This window comes from Coregonus clupeaformis, unplaced genomic scaffold (assembly GCF_020615455.1).
Source record: "Coregonus clupeaformis isolate EN_2021a unplaced genomic scaffold, ASM2061545v1 scaf5160, whole genome shotgun sequence".
Lineage (NCBI taxonomy): Eukaryota > Metazoa > Chordata > Actinopteri > Salmoniformes > Salmonidae > Coregonus > Coregonus clupeaformis.
This window is the reverse complement of record NW_025538614.1, coordinates 1-11,457: the sequence shown is the minus strand read 5'-3', so window position 1 is coordinate 11,457 and position 11,457 is coordinate 1. Positions and strand designations below refer to the sequence as shown.

Below are 11,457 nucleotides of genomic sequence, written 5' to 3'. Positions count from 1 at the left end.
ATATTCTTCAACTCATATAATGTGTGAAATACACTCAAAATTTTCAATATTCTTCAACTCATAATGTGGGACATGCAATCAAAATTAATTCTAAACTGAAATACTGATGTCGGTCCATTACACAATTATAATCAGCGAATAATGTTAGAAAACATGAAAGTGACACCACAGTGACAATTTAACTTTTTTTTTATTCAACACAATGTGCTTTTAAAAAGGCATGAATCAAAAGGAGCTCAGTCAAAACAAAGTGCTTGTCATAAATTAAAACAAAAATTGAAAAGGAAATGACTCCATAAAAACAAAATGTGTTTTAAAGTACATTAAGTTTTAATAGTTCCATATTCTGATAGTGGTCATTGCTACAGAGGGTAGATTCAGTATTTTGGGTCTCCATATCACATTATTCAGTAAACATTATGATAAAAACTCAAAGGCTTCATGATAAAATTCAATAAGATTCTAATTATAATCCATCCTCAACAGCAATGACAACTATTAGAATGTGGAGCCATTTAAAACGTTTTGGCACTTACTGTACCTTGAAGGCTGCAACTCACTTTTTTTAAACAAAACATTCAAATAAAAGTACTGGTTTCTACTGTGCCGTACTTCAACTGGCAACATCAAGGTAAGCATTAGGTCACACAACATTAAACATGTATAGTGCATGAATTCAACAGTCGTTTCCCACAAGTACAGTACAAAAACTTGGGCTTGGCAATACGTCAATGTTGTGATATTTATCTATTAACAATCAATGTATTAAATCTGAGGTAGAAGTGGCAAACAGTGTAACATATTAAACATGAGGTAGAAGAGGCAAATTATTACATTTGTAAAGAGGGGAAAAAAACAAAAAACATCCTCAATACTCAGCTCAACAAATAGTCCATTCTGAGTGATTCACTCATTGAACAAATCATTCTTCAGTGTCAGTAGACGCCCTTTCAGTGGTTTGTTGTCCTCAAGACACATCACAACTTTTTGGATAAATGTGAATGTAAGCTCGAGATTCTTTGGGTACTGTAGGTCTAGTGCATAGACATACCCAAAGAGCAAGAGAAATGAGTCAGCCAGGTTTGTGGGACCACTCACAAGTATTTCATCTTCCACGACAATACAGATGCTCTCAGGGCTGAAGAGGGCCGCATCAGTAGTATCATCAGTGACAACTGTCAGGAGAGCCACCGGAGTGTCAGTGAGGTCTGGACCATCTGCTGACTATAAAACACAAATAATACAAAAATGAGTTCAGCCCCTCAAGGATACAAATCATGCTAATGATGTCTAGACATTACGGTCACTTTGCACTTAGACTGCAACTAAGCTACATGTTTAAACTATTTTCTTTACACATGCTTATTATTTTATGTTAGTTTCACACCTACCTGTAAGCATACTTTTTGTTTAGTGGAATTCTTTATACTTACCTTTTCATTTATGTAATTTCTACATGTCAGTTTGCAGAATAACAACTCAAGGAAACTTCATAAACAGGTTCTGGGGGCTATTCCAGAAAGGAGGTTCAACAAACTGAGCCTAACCCTGAACTCAGAGTTGACTTACCCTGTGAAGTGAAACTGAGTTTTCAGTTACAGAACAGCTGATCTGAGTTAGGTAAGTTGACTCAGAGTACTTAACTCTGAGTTGAGCTTGTGCCTGACGACTAGTAAAAAGCCACCATCAATGGAGCTCCGATACGGTTATTCACCATGGCAATGGGAGAAAACAGGAAGCAGACATTTTCTGGCTGCGGCTGTTATATAAATCACTGACAGAGTTTCAGATGCAGTAGTCTTTTCATTTTGAATTTAACATCACTTTATTTTATATTAGCCTTTAAGGAAGTGGTTGAATGTTGTTCAATGTTTTATTTTAGGCTATTTTGTTTTATTTAAATCGGCTGAAAATGAAATAAAAACATTTTATCTCATACTCAATGCGGCGACAAACTAGAAACACGGACTTTGAAATTACGTTGTTGGAAAAATACAATTGGCTATACTGATGGTTTTCACATAACCTGCTTTCTGGAATGCCCCTCTGGTTCTCCTAGAGTTCTTTGAGTGATGTCATGTTTAAGCTGACTGAATAGCTAAGCAAAGGGATTGATAGTGAGGCCAGTACACTTACATTACAGGTCCTGAAAAACTTGGAGGCATCTTCACGCAGGTACACAGGAAGTGCACGAAGGACGAGGGCCCGTCTCATATTTACATCACGTTGTTCCTACATGGACAAAAAATATCCAGTACAATAATAATTACACAAATATCAAAAACATTCATTGTACACTAATTATAGTAAAAATGAAAATGTTAAAAGATAAGCAAGTTAGTTATTAACAAGCAAAGCATCAAATTTGTGTGCTTATAGATCTGCTATTTCTGTTGTTGTTCTTTGTATTTAACAAAGTATTAATAAAGGGTTCAAGTGATCAACTGTTGACCCCACAGTTGAGATAAAAACATTTAGAGAAATAGCAAAAGAATGACTGTGGAAACACATAAAATAAAACCAATTATTAGTGTAACCCTCTCACCAGGCTCGAATTTGACTCTCCACGATATTACCTTATTTAGAATATCTGAACAGCATGGGATATTAGGTGAGAAGGACATCTCCAATAAGAATCCCTATTGTAAACTTGCTAGGGTGAATGACAAATAGGGTATTAACTTCAGATAGAATGATTATAGACTTGGTTATTGTTATAAGGATATGCTTTCCCATGCATTAAATGAAACTGAAACAGTAAATGACTCCACCAATAAAACAGACATAAGGTTCAAGATCTATATTAATCAAATGTTCAATGTATCACATCAAAAGAAATAAAAATTATAAACCCCAATGATTTTTCCACAACCCATGTCCAAATTATTTGCAAGCTTGCTTAAACCCTGGGCGCGCGTTGGAGCTCATAAAAAAAATGACGACATACATAAAGTCCCGAAGTCCACCCCACATTTGTAGTTACTCACTACTTGTAGATAATGCCTCAGCAAAATATAGTAGTTCCGTGCAGGTGTCCTCACAAGATCCACCGCAAACACAGCTATCAATGCAGCCAGTACTCGGTAGCAGCAACAGACATCCGTTGGAAACCCGAACTGATCGTCACAAGCAATTCTCTCCAAGTCTTGCACGATGCTAGGCTAACCTCTAGGATGTCGAATGTCTCCACAATGCGACGGCAGCTTCAGTCTCCACTTGGTCTTTCTTAACTAAATAATAAACACTCTCTTATAGAAATAAAATCAGGATTTCCCTTAAAAAAACTCTGTAGGTATGGTTTTGTTCTCTCTTTATCGTTTCCTTTGGTCGTTTTTCCTTCACCAACCCCACTAACGTCTCTCCTCTCCCTTCTTTCAATTTTTCCCTCTCTTTTCTTTCCCAGCAACCAGTCCACTCTCCCATTGGCCACAACTTAACAAGTTAGCTCATTGGTCAAAACTTTAACGAGATACGTGGGAAATTTAAACTTAAAAGTAAACCAACCTATTCACTTGTACATTTTTTTAAACATTGCTTCAAAAGAAATGCATTAATGACATTACAAATCAGGAGCTATTCGATCACCCTTTAAATCTAATACCAATGAATTATAACAAATAAACTCTATACTTGGTTTTAGCAATGTATTACATTAGTAACACTATTTCATAATACATCCTACCTGAACTGTTAAAAGGATTTCGAGATGATCTCACAACCACACACTTGAGCCTAGGAAGAAATACAAACACAGGCCTGGTTAGCATCATGATAATTTTTAAACTATTTACAACAAATATTCACTGTGCACATTGTACAAATGTATTCCCAGTTCCACATTTAAGACTATCGAAATTCAATTTTTAAAAAAACAACAAAAACAACATTAGAGTTACTTACCAAATCAGAGGTGATGATAAGATGGCGCTTAAGAAAACGAGGGCAATAAGACTAATGATAAAAACGGAGGTGGTGGTGGTTTCAAGCGGGCAGCATAAAAGTGCGCATTGCAAACAAATTAAAACAAATTAAACTCTGTTCCACATCCACACGCGCGGCCCAAACATCCCCGCATCAAGGCAAATTCAAGATGGCTGACTCAGCTTTCCTGAGGGAGAGATGACCCACCCACCAGAACGTCATGACGTCGTTAACGTCATGACACTACCTAAACTTTTTGAGCGTTCCACACAAATTACCTATAAAATATTGAGCCCTCTTCAATTAAAGTGGCATAAATCTCAACAGAGCTCAACACTTTATAGTTTGGTCAACTGCATAACGACATTTGACTGTTATGACCTTATTACTTATGAGCTAGTACAACTGTTTGGGATTACAGTGCAGTCAAAGGTTTGGACACACTTACTCATTCAAGGGTTTATCTTTATTTTGACTATTTCCTACATCCTACATTGTGTAATAGTAGTGAAGACATCAAAGCTATTCAACAACACATATGGAATCGTTTAGTAACCAAAAAAGTGTTAAACATATCAAAATATATTTTATACTTTAAGTTCTTCTAAGTAGCCACCCTTTGCCTTGATTACAGCTTTGCACACTCTTGGTATTCTCTCAACCATCTTCATGAGGTAGTCACCTGGAATGCCTTATCAAAAGTTAATTTGTGCAATTTCTTTCATTATTAATGCATTTGAGCCAATTAGGTGTGTTGTGACAAGGTAGGGGTGGTATACAGAAGATAGCCCTATTTGGTAAAAGACCAAGTCCATATTATGGCAAGAACAGCTCAAATAATCAAAGAGAAACAACAGTCCATTATTACTTTAAGACATGAAGGTCAGTCAATCCGGAAAATTTCAAGAACTTTTCAAGTTTATTCAAGGGCTGTCGCAAAAACCATCAAGCGCTATAATGAAACAGCCTCTCACGAGGACCGCCACAGGAAAGGAAGACCAAGTTACCTCTGCTGCAGGGGATAAGTTCATTAGAGTTACCAGCCTCAGAAATTGCAGCCCAAATAAATTATTCAGAGTTCAAGTAACAGACACATCTCAACATCAACTATTCAGAGGAGACCGTGTGAATCAGGCCTTCAAGGTTGAATTGCTGAAAAGAAACCACTACTGAAGGACACCAATAATAAGAAGAGACTTACTTGGGCAAAGAAACATGAGCAATGGACATTAGACTGGTGGAAATCTGTCCATTGGTCTGATGAGTCCAAATGTCAGATTTTTGGTTCCAACAGCCGTGTCTTTGTGAGACACAGAGTAGGTGAACGGATGAACTCTGCATGTGTAGTTCCCACAGTGAAGCATGGAGGAGGATGTGTGATGGTGTGGGGGTGCTTTGCTGGTGACACTGTCTGTGATATTTTTTAGAATTCAAGGCACACTTAACCAGCATGGCTACCACATCATTCTGCAGTGATACGCCATCCCATCTGGTTTGCGCTTAGTGGGACAATGACCCAACACACCTACAGGCTATGTAATGGCTATTTGACCAAGAAGGAGAGTGATGGAGTGCTGCATCAGATGACCTGGCCTCCACAATCATCTGACCTCAACCCAATTCAGATGATTTGGGATGAGTTGGACTACAGAGTGAAGGAAAAGCAGCCAACAAGTGCTCAGCATATGTGGGAACTCCTTCAAGACTGTAGGAAAAGCATTCCAGGTGAAGTTGATTGAGAGAATGCCAAGAGTGTGGAAAGCTGTCAAGGCAAAGGGTGGCTACTTTGAAGAATCTAAAATATAACATTTTGATTTGGTTAACACTTTTTTTTGGTTACTACATGATTCCATATGTATTATTTTATAGTTTAGATGTCTTCACTATTATTCTACAAGGTAGAAAATAGTAAAAAATAAAGAAAAACCCTTGAATTAGTAGGTGTGTCAACTTATGACTGGTACTGTATATTACACCAACTGACTGGTTCTTCTGATGTTGTTCACACAGGAGACCATGTTGAGACATTCTCTACATCCAGAGAGCAACAGCAGGAAGATCACAGAGCTAAGAGGTCTCACCACTACCCACATTGTGAGGAGATTTTCCCAATTCTATCAAAGTTAAAAATACACCTACAAATACACACAGGAGAGAAGCCTTACTCCTGCTCTGACTGTGGGGTGAGTTTCTCTCGACTGGGCCACTTAAAACGACATGAACGTATACACACAGGAGAGAAGCCTTACTCCTGCTCTGACTGTGGAAAGAGTTTCTCTCGACTGGGCCACTTAAAACGACATGAACGTATACATACAGGAGAGAAGGCTTACTCCTGCTCTGACTGTGGAAAGAGTTTCTCTCGACTGGCGGATTTAAAAATACATGAACGTATACATACAGGAGAGAAGCCTTACTCCTGCTCTGACTGTGGAAAAGTTTCTCTCGACTGCCGGATTTAAAAATACATGAACGTATACATACAGGAGAGAAGCCTTACTTCTGCTCTGACTGTGGAAAGAGTTTCTCTCGACTGGGTGACTTAAAACGACATGAACGTATACACACAGGAGAGAAGCCTTACTCCTGCTCTGACTGTGGAAAGAGTTTCTCTCGACTGGGCCACTTAAAACGACATGAACGTATACATACAGGAGAGAAGCCTTACTTCTGCTCTGACTGTGGGGTGAGTTTCTCTCAACTGGCGGTTTTAAAAATACATGAACGTATACACACAGGAGAGAAGCCTTACGCCTGCTCTGACTGTGGAAAGTGTTTCTCTCGACTGGGGGATTTAAAAATACATGAACGTATACACACAGGAGAGAAGCCTTACGCCTGCTCTGACTGTGGAAAATGTTTCTCTCGACTGGGGGTCTTAAAAATACATGAACTTATACATACAGGAGAGAAGCCTTATTTCTGCTCTGACTGTGGATGTTTTTTTAAAACAAAATATGAGCTAATACTTCATCAGAGAACACACACAGGAGAGAAGCCTTACTTCTGCTCTGACTGTGGGGTGAGTTTCTCTCTACTGGGCCACTTAAAACGACATGAACGTATACACACAGGAGAGAAGCCTTACTCCTGCTCTGAATGTGGAAAGAGTTTCTCTCGACTGGACTACTTAAAACAACACAAACATATACACACAGGAGAGAAGCCTTAATACTGCTCTGACTGTGGAAATTGTTATAAAACATCAGTTGAGCTAAAAGGTCATCAGAGAACACACACAGGAGAAAAGCCTCATCAGTTGTCTCAGACCAGTTAAGATTAAAGTCACTTCATTCTCACCTCAGAAAGGAAGTGGTAACAGTGAATTTGATAACATTAAGAAAGAGTAACACTCTATTGTAATCCTATTGTTTCTCTCTGTGAGAGAACTGTGCAGAGGAAAGGGAGCGTTATAGAATGTTAGCCTGTCTTGACTTTACTGATCAGTGTTCACCTGGTCAGTTTTGGTGTGTTTTGTTAGCTTCTACTGTAAAGATATTGAGATGACCTTGGATTTGCCCTTAGGGTTGAATACACTCAGTGAGGTCTGATAGATGACTGGGTGGTGCTGCTTTCCTCTGCAGTTTTCTGTGGGAATGAGCTAGTTCGGACACTCATCGGTACAACACAAGACATGCAGCAAGAGGTTTCTTCACAGTCCCCAGGTCCAGAACAGACGCTGAGAAACACACAGTATTAAATAGAGCCATGACTACATGGAACTCTCTGCCAGGTAACTCAAACTAGCAATAAAACCAGATTCAAAAAAACATAAAATAAAATAAACCTTATGGCACATTACAAAAATAACAGGAACCTTTAGCTCAGCTGATGTTGTGAAGCATTTTACACATCTCATATGTATATACTGTATTCTATAATATTCTACTGTATCTTAGTCCATGTCGCTCTGTCATTGCTTGTCCATATTCAGTTGAAGTCTGAAGTTTACATACACTTAGGTTGGAGTCATTAAAACTTGTTTTTCAACCACTCCACACATTTTTTTTTTAACAAACTATAGTTTTGGCAAGTCGGTTAGGACATCTACTTTGTGCATGACACAAGTCATTTTTCCAACAATTGTTTACAGCCAGATTATTTCACTTATAATTCACTGTATCACAATTCCAGTGGGTCAAAAGTTTACATACACTAAGTTGACTGTGCCTTTAAACAGCTTGGAAAATTCCAGAAAATGATGTCATGGCTTTAGAAGCTTCTGATAGGCTAATTTACATAATTTGAGTCAATAGGAGGTGTACCTGTGGATGTATTTCAAGGCCTACCTTCAAACTCAATGCCTTTTTGCTTGACATCATGGGAAAATGAAAAGGAATCAGCCAAGACCTCAGAATAAATTTTGTAGACCTCTACAAGTCTGATTCATCCTTGGGAGCAATTTCCAAACACCTGAAGGTACCACGTTCATCTGTGCAAACAATAGTACGCAAGTATAAACACCATGGGACCACGCAGCCGTCATACCGCTCAGGAAGGAGATGCGTTCTGTCTCCTAGAGATGAACGTACTTTGGTGTAAATCAATCCCAGAACAACAGCAAAGGACCTTGTGAAGATGCTGGAGGAAACGGGTACAAAAGTGTCTATATCCACAGTAAAATGAGTATTATATCGACATAACCTGAAAGGCCACTCAGCAAGGAAGAAGCCACTGCTCCAAAACCGCCATAAAAAAGCCAGACTACGGTTTGCAATTGCACATGGGGACAAAGATCGTACTTTTTTGAGAAATGTCCTCTGGTCTGATGAAACAAAAATAGAACTGTTTGGCCATAATGACCATTGTTATGTTTGGAGTAAAATAATGTTATGTTTGCAAGCAGAAGAACACCATCCCAACCGTGAAGCAGGGGGGTGGCAGCATCATGCTGTCGGGGTGCTTTGCTGCAGGAGGGATTGGTGCACTTCACAAAATAGATGGCATCATGAGGAAGGAACATTATGTGGATATATTGAAGCAACATCTCAAGACATCAGTCAGGAAGTTAAAGCTTGGTCGCAAATGGGTCTTCCAAATGGACAATGACCCCAAGCATACTTCCAAGTTGTGGCAAAATGGCTTAAGGACAATAAAGTAAAGGTATTGGAGTGGCCATCACAAAGCCCTGACCTCAATCCTATAGAACATTTGTGGGCAGAATTGAAAAAGTGTGTGCGAGCAAGGAGGCCTACAAACCTGACTCAGTTACACCAGCCCTGTCAGGAGGAATGGGCCAAAATTCACCCAACTTATTGTGGGAAGCTTGTGGAAGGCTACCCGAAACGTTTGATCCAAGTTAAACAATTTAAAGGCAATGCTACCAAATACTAATTGAGAGTATGTAAACTTCTGACCCACTGCGAATGTGATTAAATAAATAAAAGCTGAAATAAATCATTGTCTCTACTATTATGCTGACATTTCACATTCTTAAAATAAAGTGGTGATCCTAACTGACCTAAGACAGGGAATTTTTACTAGGATTAAATGTCAGGAATTGTGAAAAACTGAGTTTAAATGTATTTGGCTAAGGTGTATGTAAATAAGGTATTATTGTTTTTAATAAATGTGAAAACATTTCTAAGAACCTGTGATTGCTGTTGAGGATGATATGGCTCATAATTTGCATGACTTTTGCCCCTTTTTAGCTTTCGACTCTTACCAACTTTTAGAATAGTTTCCCCCCCCCCCCTTTGTATTGTACAGCCTACTGATATGAAAACATATGTCACCTGGTACAGCCAGAAGAGGACTGGCCACCCCTTTGAGCCTGGTTCCTCTCTATGTTTCTCCCTAGGTTCCTGCTTTATAGGGAGTTTTTAGTAGCCACTATGTTGTCTCTCCTGGCTATCATAAGATGAATGCACTAGCTGTGGGTCTCTCTGGATGGGAGCATCTGCAACATGACTAAATTGTAAATGTAGTGCTTGATGATGTATTGTATGTATTTTTTGTGTTTCCTGTTTGTACCCCAGGAAGAGTAGCCGCTGGGGATCCTAATAAAATACTACATTGTACTGAATGTATCAGATAGAGATGATGTGATGATCAGTTTTCACGATTAGTCTTTTTTTTTTGACCATTTATGAATGTGTTATTCAATGTGTTTCTATTGGATATAGTAGTAAAGGCCAAATTCAATATTTAATCAAATCATTTTTAAATATATATTTTTATAACTAAAGGGGTCCTAAAATTCAAAATCAAAGAGAACGTTATAGAATGTTAGCATTTCTTTACTTTACTGATCAGTGTTCACCTTGTCAGTTTTGGTGTGCTTAGATAGCTTCTACTGTAAAGATATTGAGATGACCTTGGATTTGCCCTTAAGTTTGAATATCCTCTGTGAGGCGTCTCACAATGGAGTCTGATGGTTGACTGGGTGGTACTGCTTCCCTCTGCAGTTTTCTGTGGGAAATGAGCTAGTAGACACAACATACACTGAGTGTTCAAAACATTAAGGACACCTGCTCTTTCCATGACATAGACTGACCAGGTGAACCCAGGTGAAAGCTATGATCCTTAATGATGTATTTGTGGTGTATTTATTATAGATCCCCATTAGCTTTTAGCAGAAAACAAGAAACTGCAGTTGCAGTGGGCTAAGGAATGAAAACACTGGAGAATTTGAAAAACATTGCCTGGTCTGATGAATCCCCGTTCCTGCTGTTTCACGCTGATGGGAGGACTAAGGAATGGAGAAAACCATGAGTACATGCATCCATGCTGTGTGTCAGCATTGCAGGATGGTGGTGGTGGTGTGGGGTGTGTTTTCATGGCAGACATTGGGCCCCTTGATAAAAGTGAAGCAACGAACATGACAGTGAATTCCGCTAACTGCATTGGCCTGCCAAGTCACCAGATCTCAATCCAATTGTGCATCTGTGGGAGGAGATGGAACGAGCTATTCGGAGTAGAGATCCACTCCCAGCCAACCTGATACAACTGTGGGAAGCATTGCAGTCAACATGGGCCAGCATCCCTGTGGAACGCTCTCAACACCTTGGAGAGTCCATGCCCTGACGAATTGAGGCTATTCTGAGGACAAGGGGGGGGGGGGACTCAATATTAGGAAGGTGTTCCTAATGTTTTGTACACTCAGTGTATATCAGATAAAGATGGTGTGATGATCAGTTTTCAGCATTAGTTTGGGTGGATTATTTTATATTACTAAACAACTTTTGTTTAATGATAAACAGGCTATGAATTGACTACTTGTGTTTTGTAAATAGTCTTTTAAAACTAGGTTCATTATTTTATTCATTGATTATGAATGTATTTGGATAACTGTATTGAAGTTAATTGATCTGGCGGCAGGTAGCCTAGCAGTTAAGAGTGTTGGGCCAGTAACTGAAAGGTCGCTGGTTTGAATCCCGAGCCAACTACATGAAAAATCTGTCGTTTGCCCTTGATCAAGGCAATTAACCTCATAGGGTTAATTATTTCATAGGGTTTTCACAGGTACATTATTTTCCCATTTCAATCTTATACCAACCAGATTGAATTTACAATATAGGGGGTTGGCAACTAGGT

General features: G+C 38.9%; 1 long non-coding RNA gene across 2 annotated transcripts; it reads right to left on the bottom strand.

Moving 5' to 3' along the window:
* Window positions 1-316: 316 nt before the first annotated feature.
* On the bottom strand, window positions 317-3,753 carry LOC123490862. Of its 2 annotated transcripts, none has more exons than XR_006661074.1 (3): window positions 3,683-3,753; window positions 2,137-2,232; window positions 317-1,224 (listed from the first exon to the last, which is right to left on the bottom strand). It is a non-coding gene; the product is annotated as an uncharacterized LOC123490862 (long non-coding RNA). The 2 variants fall into 2 exon arrangements; XR_006661075.1 differs by lacking the exon at window positions 3,683-3,753 and adding an exon at window positions 2,988-3,031.
* Window positions 3,754-11,457: the final 7,704 nt, after the last annotated feature.